Below are 24,108 nucleotides of genomic sequence, written 5' to 3' on the forward strand. Positions count from 1 at the left end.
GCGGGGGTGCCGGCGCCAGGGGGACCCGGCGGTTGGCGGCTCCCGGGGAGATGCGGAGCGGGCCTCCCCCGAGGCCCCCGGCGTCCCCCTTCCCCCGCCGTCCGGTCCCGCCTTTGTGGTGCGGAAGGTGTTTGCCATGAGGTGGCTTTTGTGCGGCGGGTCGGGCTCGCCGGGCAGCCGCCTGTGCCGCCGCGATTTCCCCGACCGCCGGCGGTGCCGCCGGGGAGGGCGGCAGCTTGGGTTTGCCTCGAAGTGTCGAGCGGGGAGGGAGCAATTTATAAACCTCATTTTCAGCGGTGCCTGGGCCTGCCTGTGCGGGTTGGCCAACCCGCGCAGCAAACTGGTTGAGCTGGTATCAGGCGTGAACGCCTCGCTCTGAGCTCTTCTATAGGCGCAGCTCCTATTAAGGTCCTTCCTCATTGTTTGGTGAACATAACTTAATTTCTGAGGGTGAGAATAGTGTGAGATGTGGTGGAGGCTGCTGCAGCGCATGGAGTTGCGTGTGGCATGGCAACAACAGGAGATATGCGGGCCAGGGCTGGTGGTCATGACCGCACGTAGGTGTTAGGGTGGGTCTGGCTGCTCTTTCTTCACATGACCTCTCCCTGGCTCTACATATGAGGTGAGTGCTGATTAAGGTGTTAGGCAGCTGCTCATTATACTTTTACCTTAATTATCTGATATGTGGCCTTTGCTTTATGAATGGCAAGCCATCTAAAGCTGGAATGTAAGAGGGAATTAATTTCCCTCTTGTCCTAAGCCACTATAATTTCTAAATTACCTTTACAGTTGCTTTGGAGGATAAGGAAGTATTGTTATCCCAGATTTATGGAGTGGGAAGATGAATCCAAGTCATTGAATTCTCTGAGGTAACACTGTGTGGGGAGCCAAGGAGGGAGCTGAAACACCTGTGTCTGCTGTTCCTCACCCTCCTGTGCTCAACAGTCACGGCTCCCTCTGTAAGCTGTTGCAGTTGAACAGTCAAGTGCTTCTAGATCTTGCATCTCCATTTTTTCCATGTTTTACATGGACAGGAATGGAGAAGAATAATCAATGCTCAGAATTTATATTTGTGATCCTTTTTTTGCCTCCTCTCTAAAGTGTAAGGAAATCTACTCGATACTCACTTGCGCTCTTCCCAGACATTTATCTTGTGTTTATCTACTTTTGAAGTTTTTCAGCTTCAGAGGCAAATGTTGCAAAAAAGCTTTGTTCATTATATAGACCAGGATGTCATCTATTTTTCACTTTGTGTGAGATTGGGAATGCATAGAAAAGGCAGCACATAGTATAATTAAAGGTGATATCGAATAGATTGTGTGTTGTAGAGCATGGACAGGCACAGACAGATGTAGTCACTTGTCAAGCATTGACATTTGAACACTAATGCCCAAACAAGGCAGTATAGAGTGGTCTTAGTCAAATCTGTTATTTTGTTATGATGTGGTGTAAAATATTGTCTGTGGTGTTTCACAGACAGCAATATGGATGGGGTTTGGATCTGTTGCAGCAAAAAACGAGGGTTTTTTTCTGGGACTCAATTTGCTAATTTTGTAGCAAACACAACAGCTGCTAACACAGATCATTAAGGCGGGTATGGAAATGATACTCTGTTAATTCATGTGTTTGTGTGTACGTCTTGGTCCTGGAGTCCTCATTTTATTCATAGGGCTAGGAATAATCTTGCCTCCATGTTCCAAAGTAAAATGCTCCTTTCCCACTGTGTTGGCCCCCAAAGAGTTGCTGCCCCAGCAACGAGTGGTGGCTGCAGCCACCCCCCTGCTTCACAAACTTTGTAGTTCTCTGACAGCATCTGAGTTTTGTTCTCTTGTGTCTGCCAATGCCGAGAGTATTGCTAGATGGCAGTGAAAGTGAGGCATCAGATTAAGCATGTGCATCGCTTCACTGTCTGCCCAGATCAAGCTGTAATAAACAAGCCTGCACTAAGGGAAGGTACTTGCATCCCTTGACTGCTAGGGGAGAGTCTGTTGCTCAATGGTTTATAATTCTTGCAGAAAGGAGTAAAATTCTGTGGTTCAAGCAAATAATAATTGCAGAGTTCCAAGTGTATCCCTTTGCCAAAAATCAAAGGCATGTTGCAAACAATAGAGATGCCTGAGGAGAAGATTGCAGGAATCTTTCTGTCAGGGAGAGTGTTAGGTGACCAGGATGTAGGTGTTACTGCTGTTGCCATCTGTAGTAATGGTAATGACTGAATAGCATTTGAAGGACAAGCTGCTTGGTATTGAATCTCTCATCTTCCCTTTTGCTGCCCAGTGAAATTTGCTGAATATGTGATCTAAGAGATTGAAACATGAAACACTTTGGGTTTCAGAGCAAAATACATTTTTTTCTTCTTATAGAAAAGTTGCTCAGCCTTAAAAGGATTTAAGAAAAAATCGCGTGTTGTGCCAGCTTTGACTGTATATCACAAAAACAGTTTGTGTGAAAGGAACTAATGTGTATAGTTCTTGTAAAATACTGTGTGGGTTTTTCTTCTTGATAGCACTGCTTTTCCACCTGATTTTCTTACAGGGCAAAATAATTTAAAGAAAGTATGCTTATACTTTTTTTTTTTTTACTATATTATTTACTCTCGTATGTGGACATTCAAGGTTGTTTATCCCCATGTTAATTCATGCACTGATTTTCATGTGATGTTACCATTTGCAGGTTTTAGTTCAGAGCAGTTTAAAATGTCACAGCCTCTCAAGGTTATTGTTTTATTATTTAAAATATTGTTACACAGACTTTGCCTCTGTCCTTTAAAAAAAAAAAAAGTCACATCCCTTTACAACTAAGTTTCATTAAATTGCAATGAATAAAAATAACTTGCCTTTGAATTCCAGGAATTCAGAAATATAAAAAAAGGTATATCACTTGAAATATACGTGTTAGAAAGGTGAGGCATCTGAAAACTTTAGTGTTTGTAAGGCAGTATTGCATAGTGTCACATACCTCCATTTGCTTTTGTGGCTGGCATTATCTTTAGGGGTGGAAAGGCAACAGAGAGGCTTATCTTTTTATTTTAGGTAATTATTTATAGATATACTATTTGAAGGAGTATGTACATAATTAATGTAAATGAAACTATATATCCTGAATGTTGATACTGTATGAAGATTTATGTAGTATCTCTTTTTGTCTAATGAATAAATGAAATACAATTATAACTTTCTTAGTTATTGGTTTTTTAATGTGTGCAGAGCAAAACCAACAAGGGAAATGCTTTTAAAATCCTATATTGACTTACAAATGTATTTTATGGCTACAGAAAAGTAAGAGCAAGGCTTTTAATTCTGTTTATTTCTGGACTCTTCAGGTGATTTAAATAAAAAGAATTTATTTTCTTCATGTGAGTTTAATCTGTGCCAAAAGGTCCTAGTGTTAGTATTGTTGAGTGGCTTGTTTGGCTCTTCTCTGTTCCAGTTGTGTTGATCGTTTTTCATGAAATCTAGTTTTTGCACCAACTCTCTGATAGGGCATTGCAGTTTTCAACCCTCCTTTACCACTGGCTCAAGCTGTTGAGCAGATACTAGAAGCAGTTATTCTCAGTTTAAGTTCTATGTCCACTTACGTGTTGTTTTACTTTCTAAAGTATTGTTTGTATAGAATTTTTATAAATAAATGGACTGTACAGGTTGGGGGGAAGTACAGCTGATCGGGAAACCAATGCAAATTATGGGGATGCTAACTAAGTGCATTGAGTAACAGCCAACTTGGGTTGTCTCCTCCCTGTTTCCATCTTCCTCCTTTAATTGACTCTTACGGTTCTCAGCCTGATAACTTCAGGTTTTGTGAGGTCTGTGTATCTTTTAGGCCCTGTTTGATATAGTTAACCTTTCAGACGATGTGTGTGTGACAGGTTATGCTCAGCTCTCTGTGTTCAGTGGTACAGTGATTCAGGGCAGTATGTTAAATACACTTGTGTTACACACCCAAATTTAACTTTCTTGTGAATCTGTCCTACTGTCCTACTGGCTGAGAGGAAAGATGTGGATAACATGCTTAAACAGCGGAAGGAGTAATGCTGTGTAACTGAGCCAAGCCTATTGCAGCAATCAAAAGCAGAGTTCTTTCAGTACTGCGATAGATGTTTTTTTAACCTGTGTGGTTTATGACATTTAGATAATTTCTGAGTTATTTTGCTGTAATTGACTTGTGTTTGATATTTCCATCACAACTTGATATATTATCTGTGTATTTTCTATCGCTGGAATTAGTGCATGTAAGAACATGGTATGTGTTAGTTTTTCCAATATACTTGTGTTCAAGCAGCTTACCCAGTGAAATAAGTGACTTGAAATCTTGGCTAATCACAGAAGTATTTTACAGCATAGTATTACTGGACTGACTTTAGACAGGATATTTAGAAATACCTTTCACTGTGTTTTATCTCCACAATGATGAATGATGATGATAGGGGGGTGTAAAGATAAGAGGTGAGTGGGTTTCACAAAGTGGAAATCTATGTAACCATTAAAATGGCAAAAAGGAAAAAGAAAAAGGAAACTCAAGGTTATTGCTATGTAACACATCTGCCAGACTTCGTGTCTGTCATTCAAATACACTTTTTTTTCCTTCATTTGTATCATGAAACTGTCAAGATCCTATAACCCGAGCACCCAGCACTCTCTGCGGGTCTGGATGTTGTAAAGATCTTGGTAAAGTACTTCTTGTTGTGGTTAAATAGTAATCCAAATGTTTCATGTAGAATTACTTCTGCTTTTGAATTGTCTTGTGTTCTGTGTATGTACATATATATTGCATATACTTTTCAAGCTTTCTTCAGATGTGATGAATTAATATATTAAAATGCCTGTTGGTTACACTTTACTCATCTTTGTTTTCTTCCTGTAACTCTTAAATGAATTACGTGCAGTAGTTTCCATTTTCTTGAACTATTTAATATCTGTCTCCTCTGCAATATGAAGTCTTATGAAGCATGTGCTTCTCTTCATTCACTGTACTATTTGCATATATCACTTTTGCTTACCGGATGCCAGATCAGACTGTGTGCTAGTGTTTTGCCCTAGATTCTGGGACATCTGAGAAACAAAAGTTTCTCTTTTGCACTTGAACATCTAGAGGTTTTTGCTGCTGCTTTCATGTGCTCGTGTGTGTTTTCCTTTGATCAAGAGGAAGCTGATCATTCTTGTGGTGTTAAGGTGCTGCAGACAAATGTCTACTTTGCTGAGATTGATAAAGCATTTCTGTGATCTTTGCATAAACTTCAGTTACATAGCAGACAAGCTCTTCTTTGCTTTTTAGCTGTTTTTTCGGTGAGAATGTCCAAAGCGCTGCTGACTAGAAGTATTTCTGATGTGCAGGGTTGGCACAGTTGTGTTGTCATTTTGCTTTAAACTGTTTGTTTCTCGGTGTGCCAAAGGTTATTCTTTCACTGTGATTTCACATTAATTTTTTTGGCATAAATAAAGGTGCCAGTAGCAAACTTATTGTACAAATATTTCACTTTTGTTAAATTAATTCCTTTACAATATGCAAACTGCAACTTTTTGTGTTCCAGTGTTACACCTGTGTGCTTTTATTGATTGGGATCGTTTGAAAAATGTAGTATTGAGCTGAAATTCTTGTAACGGTTTAATATAAGAGATTATTTTCCTGTGTATCATGTATTTAACTTCTTAAATTTTCTGTTTTCCATTACAAGAGTAAATACATGTTTGGTGCGGTCTTGAGCATTCAAATCCTTTTTCTGCTGTGTGAAAGATCTGGAAACTCCTTTTATCTGTACTCAAAGTACAGAAATGGATGAAATGGTTCAAGCTTTCGAGGTCAGCTCCTTCACTGATAATTACATTGGTTGTTTTGTAAAGTCATTCCTGTGTGCTTGCATTGCCTTCCAATACACCAGTCCATTGTGTATTGACTTGGTTTGATGTGATGAGCATTTTATTCTGGGTATCTTCTGAGCTGGTTCTTCATGCCAGAGCTGGGTGCCTGTTGGCCCCACGTGCACATTAATGCATCTGCTTGCAGAGAGAGATTGATTTTATGCCCCATAACCTTAGCACCATCATTGGTGCATTGTGTATTCAACCATTTTAGAAGAAGAAAGTATATGAAGCTTCATAAATCTGCTTTCCTTTATTAAGTAGTTTCTCTTAGAAACTCCTTTTTCCTAGTAGTGATTTTAATAAATGAGTTAGAATTTGTCGTTTCTACCTGAGGTTTCGATAGGATTGGAAAGGATGTGTTGGATAAAAATAAAGATACTCTTTATCAGTTTGTGGGTGCCACTGTAAAAGTGTCACAGAAAATCTTTAAGAAAATAGTAGTAACACTAGTATATCTTTCTTTTGTCTGCTTTAATGCCAGATGCTGGAGGACATATAGTGGTTTTGTCTCAATTAGGTAAGATCTGGAAGTATGCCTTGCTTGGTTCAGTCCATACGAGTTACTTGTCTCATGCCAAGCAGAAGCTAGCAGAGCTCTTCTTTATTTCAGCAAAACATTTATTCAAATATTTCTAGTTTTCAATTAGTTTTGGTTGTAGGTGTGGTGGAATGCTGAAATTCTTAATGTGGCTTTGATCAAAAAAGATAGATATGGATTTTCCTAAGGCGGTGCAGCGTGCCTGGGTTTGTTAACTACAGCAGGAGTGCTGAAGGGGTCTTCCCCTGCCCAGCCAGGGAAAGCACTGCTGCTTTTTCACTTGAGCATAAATCACGTGATAGTTGGAAGAATACTCCAGTCTGAATAAACTAGCTTTGATTATTGAATTGGAATAAAATTCCAGTATACAATTATATTGTAAGTAAAATAAACCTCATTTTGAAAAAACTCCAGTCCTATGAAACAAAAATATTTTTTGTGCTACTAAGTTGGCTACGTGGCAAATCACACAAGAGGGGCCTTTCCTTTTGTCCCAGAAGGGAAAACAGAACAATATTGCAGTGTTCATCCACACATCATTGCTGTGATTTTACATACTTTAAGTAAAGGGGTTTAACTTGCCTTCACTCGGGAGGGTGGTATCAACTTATGGGAAGCGCTTTCCTTTTCCTGTTGTTGGCAACTTGCCCACTCATGCCAATCATTTTGATTTCCTTGTTTCTGTTGAATGTGTGCAGACCCACTCTGCATCAGGGGAAAGAGACCTCAGGGAGAGGACTAGAAACATGCTGTTGGGGCTCTTAAAATGTTGATAAATAGTAAGCCAATTATGGCTTCCAACATAAATGATGGATGAGCTGGTTCTTCTTTCTCTGTCCTAAAGGGAAGAGGGAGTAGGGTTTTACTTTTATCCTTAGTTTCTTGACTCTTAGTACTGTGCTTCAGCCACAGGGCATCTTTTCCCCATATGCTTAATGGTCTATTAATAGATGTAAGTATTTCCATTATGTTTCCTGGGTTTAGTAGCACTAAGTGCTGTGGTTATAAGTAAACATGGCAATTCTCAACAGTCATAGGAAGTGGTTTAATGGTGCAGTGAAATAAATGGGTGACCTTCCTTTGGCATAAATGGGGGTTTGATGAGGTTCTGGATGAGGATGCTGGATTGCAGGGTTGTGGTCCAGAATGTGTTTTGTAGCTCTTTGAGGCCGGGTTATGGCACTGAATGAAAATGTTTGAGTGATGCTTAGGGGAGAGATTATTTAGAGAAAGTACTATGCAGAAAGGTTGAATTTCTGTGCATTAGCAAGTTGTGGAACTGAAAATCTGAAACAGAAATAACTGCACAGATTGAGGCATTCATAGATAACAGGAAGAGTTTGGTTTTCATAATAGTTTTTATAATCAAAGGGCAACTTTTCTTTTCCCCCCATTGCAGTATGTTTTCCCTGTTTTGGATTGGGTTTTTCCCCTCTTCTGAGGTTTTGTAATCTCTGCTCTTAGACGATAGTCACTGCCTGTATCCAGTCTTCCTTTAAGTCTCATACTGCCAAAGGGTGTCTTAAAAGGAATAGGTAGCCTCTCTTTGAGTCCTAATACACTTAATCTGTGATGAAGTTGTCCAAATGATGTGTGAATGGAACTGGAAGTCATGTTACACAGTAAAAGCACATCCATTTTCAAATCCAATTTTTGTCACGTCTGGTCTGTTTGTAATGCTGAAGACAAACTGAAGACTGTAAAGGAAGTTTTCATGCAACCAAGGCTTCTTGTAATGAATGCTCCCTAAAGCATAGTGACAAGCTTACAGGCTATGTAGTAACTCAGAAGGTCTTTAAAATAGCACAGTAACGCTCCTGGAAGACCACTGAGTTCTCTGTTGATGTAAAACCCCTGCAGTGCATAGATCTGTTGCCTACTTGCTGATAGTGCTGCAGCTGTGCTATTAATAAACTGACATCCTACTAGGTTAACTCTTGACTTTTTATAAATTGGCTTTTTATTTTTCTCTTTAATGATGTTTTCCTCCTTCCCTATTTTCATCTACTCACCCTGGCCTACAAGGCCATAAGGATGGCTGCTTTAGTCAGAGCAACAGTAGCTCCTTTGCTGTTCTGTCTTCCCTGATGGCTAGAAGGCGGCATTGAGGGAAGGGTGTAAGATCAGAGCAAGCATACAGTGTGCTTCCTAGTGTCCCACAGATTATGGTTCCAGGAGCTAGAGGTGTATCCAGAAGACCTGGGTGTATGTTCCATATATAGATGTTCCCATGCTCAAGCCTGCTCCTTGCTCTAGCTTTGTAATTGCATTCAATGCAGTAATTCATTCCTGTGCTCCGTGCTGCAGCAGAGCTCACCCTGTCTCATCCAGCCTTGGGAGCAGAGAGAGAGAGAAAAGCATGATGCCAAGGAGGAGGCTGGGCCCATCAGATGGGCTTTGGCAGGAATCAACCTCTCACCAGCCCACCTGCCTTCTGCAGTGGGAGCCTGGAGGGCTAAAGTAGCTCTTAAATTTTTCTTGTGGCAGCTGCAGGGGAGGCAAGGAGACCGGCAAGAGAAAAAATGTAAAGAAAAGAAAATGCATTCCATATTACTTAACTTCTGCTTCAGGCATCGCTATTCAGAAATGGAGAATCACCATATCAAAGAGCTCTCTGAAAATCAAAGGTAACAAAAAAACAAACAAACTGAGGAAGGTTTTCATATTCTTCACAGCAGCCGTTGTTTAAAACGTGTTGCAGTATGATACACTTCTTTTTAAGTCATAGACTCAGAGGAGGAGGGCAGAAGTCATCAAGATGGTTTTCTAATAGCTATTTTGCACGGAAATAAATCAGGTATATCTCCTGGTGATGCACATATCTTGAGAAACTCTGGTCAAAACTCCTATGGTATAAGGTAGTCCTTGGAAGATGTAATTCTTGTATTGTGACCTTCACTCCTAACGGCCAGGAACAGCTGGAGCTGATTGTACAGTCCTTCATAAAACTGGTCAGCTGAAAAGTCCCAAGAAAGAAAACTACTAAAGGAACGTGGACTAACTGTTCAGCAACTAAAAGCTAGCTTTAACTCCAACTAGATTTGAATGCATTCGCCTGCCCCCCTCCCCCCTTTTTGTTTCCAGCTATCTAATCTAGTCTGTTACTTCATCCCTTGCTAGAATAGACCCAATTTGTTCTTCTTAAGTGGCATTCATTAAAAAGGTGGTTTCAGCATTGTCTGGCAGACGCCGAGTACTCTTTTCAAGCAATGAAATAAAGAAATATATAAATAAACAAACTTAAATATATCAATAAACAAACAAACATATTTACTTGTAGGTGGAGCTTGAGTGACAACCATTGAGTATGCAGTTTGGGGTCTTAAATGAATTTGATGTAGTTTATGCTAACTTGTAAGGGCTGGTGGTGTCAGGTTTGTAGAGCATTTTTTTTGTACAGGTGTGTCCCGGACTTTGATCTAACCACAGCTAGTCTGTGTCTAATCAGTCCTGGCAAGGAACTTGATAGTCAGCTGCCTTCTGCAAAGAATGTTACATCTGATGAATGTATTCTTTCCGGTGAAGCAAGGTTTGTGGACAGATAACCTCTTTTTATTAGACCAACCAATTTAATCCAAACAAGCACACTTTCTTGCCCATCTATCTGGAGGAGCAACTGCATCCTGGTTCATGGCATGTGGAAGTGGAGAGAAGAAAAGAACAGGACAGGTGGTTGCAGGAGCCTTGAGGCTCCCTTGGCAGCAGCGAGTTCCTGCTCTTACAGAGGCATGGGATGTTGTGACCCAGCCTTTTATATCAGGACACAGCACCTGTGATCACTTTGCTGTGATTTTTTTTTTTTTTTTTTTTTTTTTTTTTTACTGTGCTGCAGTATGGCAGCCACTGCTCAGGGTGGTTTGGCTCAACTCAGTGCAGGTTCTAGATAAGCACTAGTCAAGAGGGAGGGAATAAAAGTTCAGATGTCACATGTACTTTGGAAAGTATTCCAGTATGGTTCCTAGATTTGCAGGGTGAGTATTGCTATTACATTTCAAGAAGTATTGACTAGATGAAATTAAGACAAATTTCTTGGGATAGATATAGAACGAAGTGTGGAATGAGCAACTGTTGCTGTTCTAGTATTATCATTGATGGAGTTTGGGGGTTTTTGTGCTTATGTCCAAAAGTACTGCAGTTCTTGTTCAGTTTCCCCTAATGTAGCAACCCTGATTAATAGGTTTATTAACTAAAGTCGTAATGGTTGAATTCCAGATTAGTAAAGGAAAGTAAAACCGGTGTAAATAAAAACCACCAACCAAACCCACAAAAAACCAAAAACTTTTTGGCATATCTTTCTTGTCAGTAAGTTTTGGTCCATGATGCATGCTTCTGTGGTTTTTAAAAGTAACTAACCCAAGAGAGAATCACTGACGTAGCATCGTTGTATGCAGTTTTCAGATTTCTTGTTGTAAATGCTGCAGCTAGCCTATTTTTGAGTGTATTCTCTTGCAGTAATTGCTGAATATTTATCAATTTCTAAACCATGTAAGTACATTTAAGTAGGTAAGGCTCTTGTTTTATATGCTGCAGTTGATTTGTTATCTAGGTTTTTCACCTGTTCGTACGGTATAGTGAACAAAGAGATAAATGACAGCACTGGCTGGCTTCCATGAAAAAGTGAGTTTCCACTTCCCTTGCTTTGAGAGCTTCTTTTGTCAAGGAAAAATGTCAGATGCAAGCTTGATGGCTCTCTGGAAGAAATAAAAACATCAGCCTTAATGCTGTTCACAAGCATTGGATTTTTCATTCTGAATGTGGTGGGATTTACAGCACTGGACTGGGTCACATCTGGAGCTAAACTGCAGCAGGTAAGCATGTTGCTGTGGCTCTTTTGCATGGGCTCTGCACATGGCGACTCTGCTGGTATCAGCGTCTACCATTTCTTTAGTATAAAGGAGTGTAAGTGTCAAGTGTACTGTAGCACTAAAGCAGTAGCAGCTTTGCTGTTTTTTTGTAACAGCATGGAGCATTTATAACCATAAAGGGTTAGGAGACAGTAGAAGAGATCCTGCTGCCACCTACAGCATCACTGAATACCAGATCTATTCCTAGCCCATATGTGCTGTCCTTCAGCATTTCAGGATTTAAGTTACTAAGATAGTTAGGGATATGCAGTAGTTATCTGAGAAAACACCTTTTCTCTTACTTAGCTGAGCTGTTCTTCTCATCGGGAGCCATAATGGGAACCCACTGCTAGAGGCTTACATGCCCAAGGGCAAATTTTTTCAGCACGTTTGAAGGGGAGGGAATATATGGGGCTGCGTAAAACTGCTTAGTTTCAGATTTAAAAGCTTTCAAAATAATTATAAAACTTTTCTTGATTTTTAGCCTTGTTTTGTTCCTCTTGACGAAAAGTTCAGGGTAGTGTAAATAAATGGGGGAAAAATTAAGGTCATGTATTGAGTGTTGTGTAAAATATCCTTAAGTTTTTTGCCTTTGAAAATAGTATCTATTTTCATCTCCTATACAGATTGACTGCTAAGTGTAGAGAAGTAGCAGCTCTTTTAACACTTTGCTTGCAGCATGAGGGCAAGTGCTTTTTAAAATGGTTGGCAGAACAGCAAATTGCAGACAGAAGGAGTACGTTTTTTGCGTGCAGCACAGACATGTGTAGGAGATGGAAAGTTAATCCAAGCTGATACAGTAATCTTAAGAAAGGTGGAGGTTTTGCGACATGGTTTGATGATGGCCTTGGCAGGCCTGGGGTAACAGTTGGACTTGATCTCAGAGGTCTTTCCCAACCTAAATGATACTATGTTTCTATACTTTAATGTCTCATCTTTTGAAGTATAGCTAGCTGTAAGGTGTGTAGTAGTTCCATTTGACCAGGGAGGTTTGCAAAAACATTTTACACTGTCTCCTCATACATGTGTGCGGAGGCAGAGGATAGACTACAGAGGTCTATATGTTGGTAGGGATAGTGCAAACAGTCCGCTTTATTTTAGGAAGAGTTGGAAGTAATGGGTATGAAACTTACTGGTTTTTGAGAAGCTCTAGAAGGAAAGTAAAGCTGAAGGTGGCTGCCTGTCTTGGAGTCCTGATTGCTTGGGGAAGGTGGTAAGGGAAGAAAGTTTAACTGCAACAAAGGCACAGCTTGGGCTTAATTTCAGGGAGGTGAGAAGGTGGGGTGTCTATGGTTCAGAGCCAGGATGCTGAGCATCCACATGTCTTGCGGATGGGACTTCTGTTGGTGAGACATTATAAACAGCTGTAAGGCAGTGTGGGGTTAACCTCAACTTGTTGCAATCATGAAAAGCTTTCAGTTTCAACAAACCTCCTCCATACTTGAAATATTTCATGCAAAGTATGTGGTGTTCTTTTTATGCCTGTGTTAACACTGGGCTACCAGAAGTCTTAAATGATGACCAGTGTAAAACACAGTTGAGGTGGTGTGCACAGCATTGACAGCTTTGTCAGTACTAAGGAAGGAATCCATTCACTCTTCATGTTTCTTTAGAAACTTTTAGGTTCTTCGGAAAACAAACAAACAAAATCTCTGCTTCAAATATACATGGGCAAGTTCTGGCAAAATTATTCAGTGATTTTTCTGTGCAGCTGTCCTGTGAAGAAGTGTCAGTGAGAGGAAAATGGTAGGAAGCTCAGTGATATTTTGTTGTGGGGGAGCTACAGGAAATGCTTATTTACATGTAGCATGTTCTTTTGTGTAGCTGATACTACCAAGATGTGACTATAGTTATGTATGTGTTACCAATAATGAGCAATTGGTATTGTTTCCCTTAAGCCTTCTCATGATATGTTGATATTTTTTTATCCCAGCTTGAGTATTGTACTGTAAAACATCATTATTAGTTGACGTCGCTGACTCGTGACACTTGCTGTAATGTTTCCCTTTCTACTTAGCTTAGTTTGAATTTTGCAAGGAAGATACATTTGCTTATCGGTGACTGTGACTTCACCTCTTAGAAGGGTATAGAGCTTTTCAAACTGCTTGAATTAAAAAAAAAAAGTGGTCATGGTATGGAGCAGACATTGGATGAGTGTGTTTTATTTTTAGACATGTTGACAAAACCAAGAATGAAACTCATTTTAGTGTCAAAGCTCTGAAAAATTACGGAGGAATAAACAAGCAGTGAATTTGTAAACGTTTTGTAGTGCATTATCTAGTATGCTTATTGCAATAGGATTAAGAATGTATATGTGTGTGCAATTTTTTAAGATACTGTGATACTGTGGGTGAAGAATGGAAGTATAACCTGAATTCCTCAAATATTAATATCTCCTCTGTGCCATTTCTGCATCTGTCCTCTCTCATTTCCTCAGCTATTGCAAAACCAGCTTTTGCTCTTGGTATTAACGCTTCTATAATGCTTTTAAAAGGCTGATACAGTGTATTGAGCAAGACAGGTATAGATTGCTCATTTGGAGAGATTAATACAGTTTTTTCTTGCCTCAGAACTCTTGTCTCTGTGGTCAGGAGGATTAAATTTCTTTTATGAATATCTATAGTTTGCATGGGGAAAATTCTTGAGGAAGCTGTTCTTGAGCAATGCCTCTTAATTTACTTATGTCAAGTGTAAAATGAAGGCCAAAGAGAAGGTGGTAAGACAAGGGCATTCCTATTCCCATTTTTTTAACATCATGAGTGACAGAGAACCTGGTATAAAATCCACTGTCAACTACATTTTTGCAGGTTCTTTTGTTTTTAATAGATCTTGCCTTCTACTGCTTAGTTATTATGGAGACAGTGTGCAGGTGTCTACAGAGTGGAGAAAATCATCCTAGTAGCACCTAGGGCATGGACAAATTTAACTGATGAATAGTGCAAAATGTGGGAATTCTCTTCCTCTGACTAAATAGCTTTTTTCTCCAGCTGTTTCTGCCCTTCCTAATGAGCTACTCCTCAAAAAGTATCACCGCTAGTATTTCTTTTATAGGAGATTTTGCATTCCAGATGCTTGGCTAAAATTGAGCAAAACAATGTTTAATAAAGAATGACATACATTAATTATATAATAAATACGGTCCATATACTCTTACTCTGTGAAGAAACTTTATTATATTAGAGAGCGACTCATCAGTTTTCCTCGTGGTCCTGTTACATATTTATTTATAAATGTGGAAGCCTAAATATTTTATGTATTGATTTTTTTTATCTTTAGTCAGATCTCTGCTTTTATGAAAGATTTTTTTTTTTTGAAGGAGCATCCTGCTCCTGTTAGATGATCCTGGAAAGAATCAATATATGAGGTTGTATACCTGAACGTCTACGAGTTGTGTTGGCTTAAAAAGCTTCATCCTGCATGTAAACAGGAAGAAAAATAGAGTTCAGTAAGGTTATTTATTTATTCTTACTGTTTGTTATTTTTCATCCTCTGGCAACGGATTTAACTTTTGCAGGTTTTATGCATAGATGTAGATATAAGAATTCTTTGGAAGTGTCCTGTATTTACTTGTACTTTCCATAGAATTCTTTTACACGTAGTCTCAGGAAGAAATGGCATACATCCCTTTGGTTTGTAATATCCTTTTGGGATTTATTGTCATGATGGGAAGAAGCATAATAGGATTAAGATTAAATAAAAGTCGAGCGTTTTATGTTAGCATTGCTGCACTGCTGTTGTTTACTTGTGACCTTTTTCAAGCATCGCTCTTGCTGTGCTTTCATTGAACCGTGAAAATGCCAAGCTTTCCTTGGGTTTATTTCTTACCTCCGAGATTTAACAGGGTGTGAGTGCTGTCTATTTCATGCTGCTCTGAGCATTCAGCTTGAGCAAGTGCTGAACCTGAAAGTATGTATTGGAAAGCTGGTATTATTATTGTGTTAATTTGTTGAAAGTACCCGCTAATGAGCGTTTACACTGGTTTGTCACAGGCAGATGTCCTCAAGTGCAAATTTGCTGTTACCTCAAGAATGAGGTTCTCTTCATCTCTTTCAGGCATTCTGCTTCTTAAATGTTTCAGTTTTGATGAAATAGGTTTTGAGGCTGTGTTTCATCTCTTCAGCAGTCCGAGGAGATAATTATGAAATTAAGTGCCTGATGTTTCAGTTCTTTTGCTAAGATGCTAAAACTGGTGTTTCTTCTGTTCTTTGCAAAACCTTGCTATTCTGTCCTGTCACTCCCCCAAGGTCTGTTCCTCTAACAGTGAATGGGTGCTGCCTTCGTTCAGGAACCCAAAGGCTGATGATGCAGGATATAGTCATACATAATGGAACTGTAAAATATGAGCTTTAGATAGTCTAATCTGTTAGAAACCCTGACTTTTGTGTGTTCTTTTAGAAGCCTTTGATCCTTAGCTGGAAATTCATCATTAAATGTCCCTTCCCTGAAGGGATCTGTGTTCTGCAGCCTAATGTTCTTCCTTTGTCATCAATAAAAATGTAAAGAGTTTTGATATTTTTATTCCCCCCACCATGTTTAAATAAAAACTGCCTGCATTGCTGTTTCATTTGCAGTGTCATTTTTTCGGCTGTTAATAAGCAGGCAAACAAAGGCAGGTGGTATTTTGAAAATACCTGTAGAAAATCCTCCTGTTCCCTGTATGCACCCTAGTGCCTCCCTGGCAGGACAGCACACAGGCTGCGTTACTGTGCACAATTAGGTGCTCTGCAGGAATTCGTCTGACAGCTGTCTACGCTGGTTGTCTATGCTCCATCAGAAGGAGGTGATGTATCCTCTAGAAGTATCCTCTGCTCTCCAGAAAGTGACTGAGGGAAGCTGAGAGCTGCTAGCTCAGGGGTGAATGTCTGTTTACTTGGGCAGCTGAAGTTAGGATGAATCTTACCCTCCCTGGTGCATTGGAGATGCTGTAGCTGTCCTAATAGAGCTCGCTGTATCTGAGAAAAGTTTGTGAGCCACCATCCATTCTTCATGAGATGCTGACAAGCTGTAGCAGTCACTTCAATCCTTGCTGGTCTGGCTCTCAGGTGTTCTTGTGAGGCATGGGAGAGCTGGTTATGGCCCCTCCCCTGCACTAGGTTGAACCTGCTGCCCGTGTGCCTGTGGGCACAAAGCCAGGTGCTGTTCACAAGTCAGGTTTATCATTCATGTTGCAAAGGTGAAGTGCCAATCTGCTCTGACATTTCCCTCTCTGTAGGAGTGTGTTGTGACTGGCTAGCAACTCATGGAGCCTCTGCTCAGCCATGACCTTTCTTGGAAACCTTTCATTAACTCACAAAGATAGTCAGTGAGACTTTTCCAGTGGCAGCAGTTTGTTTTGAGCTGTTTTAGTGTGCTGATGGCTTTTCCTGGTGTGTGACTTACAATGCCTGGTTGGCTTGTCCCCACTGAGTTTATTGCTGGTAATCACTTCATTCAAACCACTTACTGCTTCATTTAAATCTTTATTTAAGAAGGCAGGCAAACTTCATAAGACACTCTTAATAGATGTATTGATGTGTCCCGAAAAAAGCAGTTGCTTCTCTGGCTCTGAAATACAAGTTTGTTTTAATCATAAATAGTATTACTGTTCCAGTATCTACTGTATGTCACTATAACCCTTGACCACTGTGGCTGCAACACATGCTACTTCAACAAATAGTGTTTGTGATGGTTTAGGTTTTGGCAATACAGTAATTAGATGTGAAATGGACGTTATCATGAAAGTTGCCCATCCCGGATTAAGAAGGTTTATGTAAGGTAAACATGTATATGGGGATTCCTGTGAAGCCTGTCAAATTCCTAAAAATCATCAAGCTCCAGACGTGATTTGAGTTTTGTTTTGATTATACAACTTGTTATTCCACATAGGGTATTTTTATTGCTAAATTGCGTGTAGACATGAGAACAGTTTGGAGAAAAGAACATATTGCTGGATCAGTAGATGACATAGGTATATTTAATGAAGACTAAAACTTAACCTACTATATTAATTCTACTTACTGGACTTGGCTATTTGGTACATGTTTTCATTACTTGTTATGTGTTTATTGTAATGAAAGCTTATTTTTCCAGTTATAAATAGAGGGCCACATACTTAGCAGGCTGTGGAGCCCCCTGCTTTGGAGTTGAAACCATAACTGTTAAGTAGAGAGCAGGTTTCTCATTTTGAAAAAGAATAAAGATGAAGGGGGACACTGGGTAGCATCCCAGGTAGGAAGGAGCGGTGGGTGAAGACTTCCAGATACGTGTTTGTTTGTTTGTTCATAATTGACATCAGGTCTGTAAAACCAGACCCCTTCCAGTGCTGCGCAGGAAGCTCTCTGCCTGTAAGTCTTCTCCAGCCATACAGACTGCTTTGGCTTCTGTCAGAAATAAACATTCTTGCCTGTCCTAAGACGGAGATTTCAGCTTCAGGAAGCCATTGCATTAGCAAAGCAGTGCAGATAGTGATTTAGGTCTCATGGCGGCCCTTCCCCTGCATCCTGCTTTTATGAAGAGCTGTGGAGTTTGCCTTACTGACACTGCAAAACTGCTTGGATAAATGAACCTCTTCTTTTCCGTCATTTGCCAGATACAGGTAGTATTTAATCTTTGACCAGTCTTCCTGTCAGGGCCACCTTATATAATTTGTGATGCCTTACTACTGTTATAAGCACTGTGGGACAGGGACTACCTTTTATTTTGTGCTTCTGATGCACAGTGAAACTCTGAGCCCAATATTAGACACTTTGTGCAGTTTTTCCTACAATAGAAAAGAACATTTTTCCCCCCTCCTTTGGGAGGAGAAAAAAATCTATCAAAAAGGTACTCTGAACCCTTAAAACATGGTTAAACAGCACAGTAAAGGAGGATATTGGAAATAAAAGGACAAGGGGGAAATATATCCAAATGAGAACATGGAAGAGAATAAGTCTCTGGAAATCTAAATATTAAATAACAACATTACAGTACAAATATTTTTGAGGAGCAAACTGATAAAGGCATAAAAAGGACAGTGAACACCCCAACCCCTTGACAGACACCCTGCCAAACTTTGTGGCAGGTTGTGAAATGGTCCATGTGTGAAAGTAACAGTCAAAAAACATAAGGTTGTATCATTGAAGCTTAATTATGTGCATCACTATTCTGCACAGAGGAGCTCAAGGGATATTTCTTGTCCAAGTCTTTCTTAAAATGGAATATGGTTTAAGCTGTTGCTTAGATTGTGTTTGATGACAGAGGAAATTAGCCTCGGTACGAAGGTGTAAAAGATCTAGAGAACTGAAGAGTGACAAATGAAAGTTTTCAAGCAGAAAACTGAGTAGGCAAAATATGATATGCTGGGAAGAGTCTTTGTGCCCTTTGTAAGGAAATTTATCTTGTAAACCAATTGGACTTCTCACAAGATGCCAGCAAATATGTGGGGTGGAGCGATCCAGGAGTATGCTTGAGTTTTCTGAAAGGTATTTGTAGGAACTTTCATCAAAGACCCTAAATATCTTGAAAGCTTCTTACTGTCTGGTGAATTCATAATTGACGTGGAAAACTGTGTGAATACTGAGTTGGGGTTTTCTGTTGATAAGGTGTTAAGAATAGTCACGTAAAGAGTAGTCACTTACTAAAGTCTGTTAGAAAAATTAATACCAAGTGACGGAGCAGTAAATGGCAGATAAAATTTAGCATCCATCAATATAAAGGTATGTGGAGAGTGATGTCTGTGAGAGGCAAATATAAACAATGAGGTGTTTTGAATTATTGGTAACATTGGGGAAGGTGGTCTTGGAGGAGGGCTAGTTTGTGGAGGATAGACCTGGATGGTGTGTTAAACATGAGGGTGACAGCTTTTTCAGCAGTAAGTCCCTAAGCTGTTTATCAAGGTGTGTTTGGCTGGGACCCCCTGCACATGCTTCATCCCTATGTCTTCGTAGTTATTGCTGTTGCCTGTAAATGTGAATAGCCTTTTGTTCTGAGCAGTATTAATGATTGTTCAGAGGCTGGTTATCTGTGGATGTTTTCTATAAAATATGCACAAATGAATGAAACCTTTTGGTTTTTTTAAGTCAGTATTTAAGGGGTTGTGGTAGAGTTATTTCCTAAATATTATGTGTAATTTATTTTTAGAGAGAAACTTATTGCTTGTGTTATTGATGATAATTTCAAATAATTTAAAAAAACTTCAACTCTATCCAGAATTTGACATACATGAAAAGATTACCTGTCTGTAAATGTCTTTAGTCATTATTTGCACTGTAAAGTCCCAAATTTATTTGAAATGTAACTTTCTGCAAAGTGTATGCAGCAAGGAAAACTTTGTCAAGCCTACTGTCTCCTGTAAAATCTACAGGTCTATTGTGTATTTTGTGCTTTTTTCCTAGTACAGATTAACCATCCAATTTCTTAAATATATAAACATAGTGTAGACTTGCAGAGATTTTTCAGTTCTTTGTTAAAACTGGGAATAATTTTGAGAATGGAAATTTAATTATGTAGTGTTCTCTTTTTCCTTTTTCAGTATTTCCTATTTTAATCAGATATAAAATGTAATCCTCAGTGGCAAAATTATTTCTTTCTTATTGGTTCATGTTCAAAGGGACTTTTTAAGTTGTCCTTTAAAATTCTAGGGTGGTTTAATCAAGGTAAGAATATAAATTACTTTTTTTTTTCCAGAAGCTAGGAAACTGGTTTTGAAGATGATGATAGATTATAAATAAGAACATCTTGAAACATTTACAGTGATGCTGTTTCTAGAACATACATAGTCTAGTGCTCCTGAGCAGAGGAGCATGTAATTATCAATTGACCTTGTTGTATCTAGTTAATGAGGTGGTATGAACACAATGTAACTCTGCTCCCAAAGTCAAGTCAGAGTTCTTAATTTGTTTTTGCTTTAGGAGGCTATTTATTCTTACTATGTTGGCTTTATAAATCAGATAAAGCAATTGGGATTCAAATATCATGGGTTTTACCGTAAATGGGCCAGTTCTTACCAAGTTGAAAGGTAAGTGGAGCTCCTATATTGAAAACTCAACACTACTAAATATTTTCATTTTCCATTCGTGATTTTACACCCCCACCCCTATTTCCTGTGGGCAAATTTGCATACATAGCCTAATGCGCTTTTTCTACCGCTGTCTCTAAGTTAGCACCTTCGGGAATGCAATTATACTGTATTTGCTTGTTTTCATCTTCAAAATATCCACATCTTTATCTTCTCTCTGTGCTGTTGTATGTCCCAGCACTGGTCTGCAAAGGAAAGCAATCCATGCATGCAATTTCTATGTTTGGTCCTATTGGTTTTAAGTTCAAATCAAGAACACGCTGTGCTGCAACTCTATTTGCTCTCTTTATTTTTTGAACTGTTTGATGAAGCAGTTTCTTAGTGGAATCTCATTCTTTCTTGTCTGTTAGATGGCCATCTTGGTTTTCCTTCAAATATCCCTGTGATGTATGGAAATTAGCTTCTAATTCTTCTGTCAGTTAGATGAGATTGGAAAACAGGCTAAAATGCTGACCTCTGTTTCTTGCTTTTTTGTGAATGCCTGTTCAGGCAAGACAAGGAGAAAGGGGGATCCCTGTCGTAGTCGGAGTCCAACTCAGTCAGCCTCACATGGGGCACGAATTGTTGCAGCACAAACAAACTAGTAGGCTGCAACAAGGCTTTACCGTTGGTCAGATTCTACTGTCTGTGCTGTATCTCCTGCCTCCAGAGGTCAGACCACACTGCTGCTCCTCCATCTGACCCCAACCCACCCATCTTCAGGGCTATTTAACCATTTATTGGGAATGAGCTACAGCTGCACATGGTCCATGTCAATCAACCCACTGACTCTGAGGCAAGGCCACAGCTGCATGGTATCAGTGCTAATCAACGCACTGCCTTCATTCCTCTACAGATCCCTTCCATGTTTTGCCACACCCCAGACAACAGCACTTTGCACCTTCCTTTTGTATCCCATTTGTGTCACTAGGCAGCCCTGAGAAAGCCTTCTGCCTAGCCCTGGTTTCTTGAGCTTGGCTATTCTGCCTGTTTTGACTAACCTTAGTCTAGAGCTGTACAGTCTGCTCTTTGTCACAAGTCTGGCTTATTTCATCATGCTGTAGACTATTCCTTGAGCTTTTCTTCTTTGATCTACCAAAGAATTGCTGTTAACAACAAGCTTATAAGTACAGCAATATCAAAGAACTGAAGTTTTGACCCTTAAGAAAGGGGCACAGTGCACTGAACCCCTCTAGGGCTCAGCGATGTGCACATTAAGGGAATTTTCTCTGTATTAGTCTAAAAGATTGACTGGCTTTGTAGAGCATTCTGAACTAGGGCTTGCGCAATTGCAGAGAATAAAACCTGGAATTTTAAGAGCATGTAGTTAAACCTTAATAATGCCTTAACTTTGTCTTCCCACATATACTATTTGCCTCTGGTTTTAAAAGCTTTTTTTGCCTCTGGAGACTATCAAAGTGATGCTCGCTCTTCTTTAGATTTCATATGCCAAAATATTTAGCTTGGTCTGGGCATTTTTTGTGTGCAGATGATGGAGGATGCTGCTGTATGCTTTGTTATCATGCTCCTCAGTGTTCTCAAACATCACTAGCTTTGTCTTTACAAATAAGATAAACATGTAAAATAAAATGGATCTCAGTTGCCCCAAATAAAAGCCCTTCCTCCTTGCCTTGTGGAGCCATCTGAGCCCTTGATTTTGATTTACCCGATGATGTTAATCAAGGGTATACGTTTAGGTTGGCAAAGTTGAAATACTGCAACAGGTTTTAATACTTTGAAATAAGCCAGTTGTCATGCTCAAGCATAGTACTGTATTTACAATAAATTCAAGCATTGAACAGATCCCTAAGTCAGGTCCATCAGGTTGTGTGACTTAGGTGTGAAATTCCCTATTTTAAGCAGGTCAACACCCACCTCTTAGCTTTAAAGAACTATGCTTTCACCTCCCGCCCAGGTGTCAGACATAACCGCCTGCTTCAGCTGTAATCTGCCAAACCCTTGTATTAGATTTGCCGGCCATGGCATGGGAGAGGCAATGGCACAAAAGTGCTGTGGGGCTGGGTGTACTGCTCAGTGTCCTGCCTTCAAAGCATTCCTTTGCTTTCCTTCCACTCCCACTGCACATGGCAGCCCTCCTGCTTCTCCCTGCCTTTCCAAGTCAGCATACAGTCACCTTTGCAGGGTAGGCAGAGAAGGCGAGCAATCCGTTGTGCCTGTGTGCAAATGTAAAATAAAAATCCCAAAATAGGATCTGCTGCTTGTAGGTTTGAGCTGTTTTGGTTAGGCATGCTCTGGAGTCCCTGGATTGTGTGTACCTACGCACACACACAATTTAGTAATTCTTTTCCCACGGCCAAATATTTCTACTTCAAGCTGTTTTGGTACAATGAGTAGGTTGAAAATTTTCTTACTAAGCCTTAAAAAGTAATTAGAAAAAACCCTAGTATTTTCAAATACCGTGTTTGAGTGTATGACAGACTTGCTGGGTGAGTAATCTACATCAGATATCTATAGAACACTCATAACCTTGATGTTGAAATACTAATCATAGGGAGCTTAGATATAATGGACTCTCTCCATAGGGACTATGATGTTTCATTCTGTTCTTTACTTTGAGGGACCCGAGCAGTCTTGCAGTGTAGATGCATACTGCTGATAGACTATATATGATTAGTATATGAATATATATATGAATAGGTAAATTCTTCTAAATTAATTTCACAGGGGCAATCTTACCATGAGCATTGCTGCAGCAAAGTAAGGTGTTTCTAGCTGTCACAGGCAGCAAGCCAGTCCTCACTTGTGACACAGCCTTGCAGGTGGCCATTAATGGATTTCTGTACCTGCACAGAGCCTTCCTGACTGTGGTAGGGGAAAATTTAGCTGTATATGTCCATTGCAGGGCCAAGACATACAGCTCTGAGACTTTATAGACACCCCAGAAGCAAATGTAGTAGGGTCTACAGTGTAGCAATTAATAAGTCCTCTTTGCTAGAGAAGTTTAAAAGTACAGCTGTGATACTTCAGGCTGCAGCTACATATAAAATCACATAATTATGCCTTGGTATGATAATGTCAACATTTGTCCTAAATAAATTGACTCCCCAGGAAAAGCTGTTATACTGAGAAGGAGCTTCGTTTGTCATTTACAAATAAATGAATTTGATAACAGCTTGAATGCCTTATGTTGAGCTGCCTGTTTCTGATTTAATGAATAATGGAAGAATTGGAGGACACTTCATGGTGGTTTTGTGTTGTTATTTTTTTTATTGCGTGATTTGATTTTAAATCTATTAAAGTGGATTTTAATAACTAAGAAGTCTGAGGCAAACTCCTGTTGCCCAAATCAGTATCCCACACCTTGTGAAACAAAAAGGTGTGATCCACACTCCTAAGCCTGTTGACTGAGGCATGTATAGAAATTTATGAAGATCCCTTCCACTTGCAAAAAAAAAAAAAAGGGTATTTTTGTACGGAAATTAGGTTCTGAGCACCAGAAGGCAGTTATCAAAAATACCATCTTGCTCAGCTGCTGTAAGCTGGCTGAGTTCCGCTCCGCCGGCTTGGATCTTGTGAAATGAAAGCATACAGTTACTTACCACCCTGCTATGGTTCTAACCAGATATGTGGGTATGCTGATTATCACTACTTAAATGGTTTTGGTTGCCTTATCGCCATAGGAGAATAACACCCTGACTAAGTTAGACAGTTGCTTTTGTTACTGGATTTGAAGCTGCTGCAGTGTAGAAGCAGTAGCATCCAAATGATCTGCTCTGCTATAATTATGTATAATAGATGAGAGCCTAGTATTACTCGCTGCAAAAGGAAATATGTTCAGAAATGTGCTGTATAGCACTATGAAAACATTCCTTGGCAAAGAGGCGATTTTCTTTT

At 39.6% G+C, this 24,108-nt stretch overlaps 1 protein-coding gene across 1 annotated transcript in view; it reads left to right on the forward strand.

The window, feature by feature from the left end:
• The window catches only part of MAP7D2 (MAP7 domain containing 2), a 110,404-nt gene that overhangs the window by 26,209 nt on the left and 60,087 nt on the right, over nt 1–24,108 (forward strand). The window lies entirely within an intron of this gene.

Source organism: Falco punctatus, assembly GCF_963210335.1.
Source record: "Falco punctatus genome assembly, chromosome: 2".
Lineage (NCBI taxonomy): Eukaryota > Metazoa > Chordata > Aves > Falconiformes > Falconidae > Falco > Falco punctatus.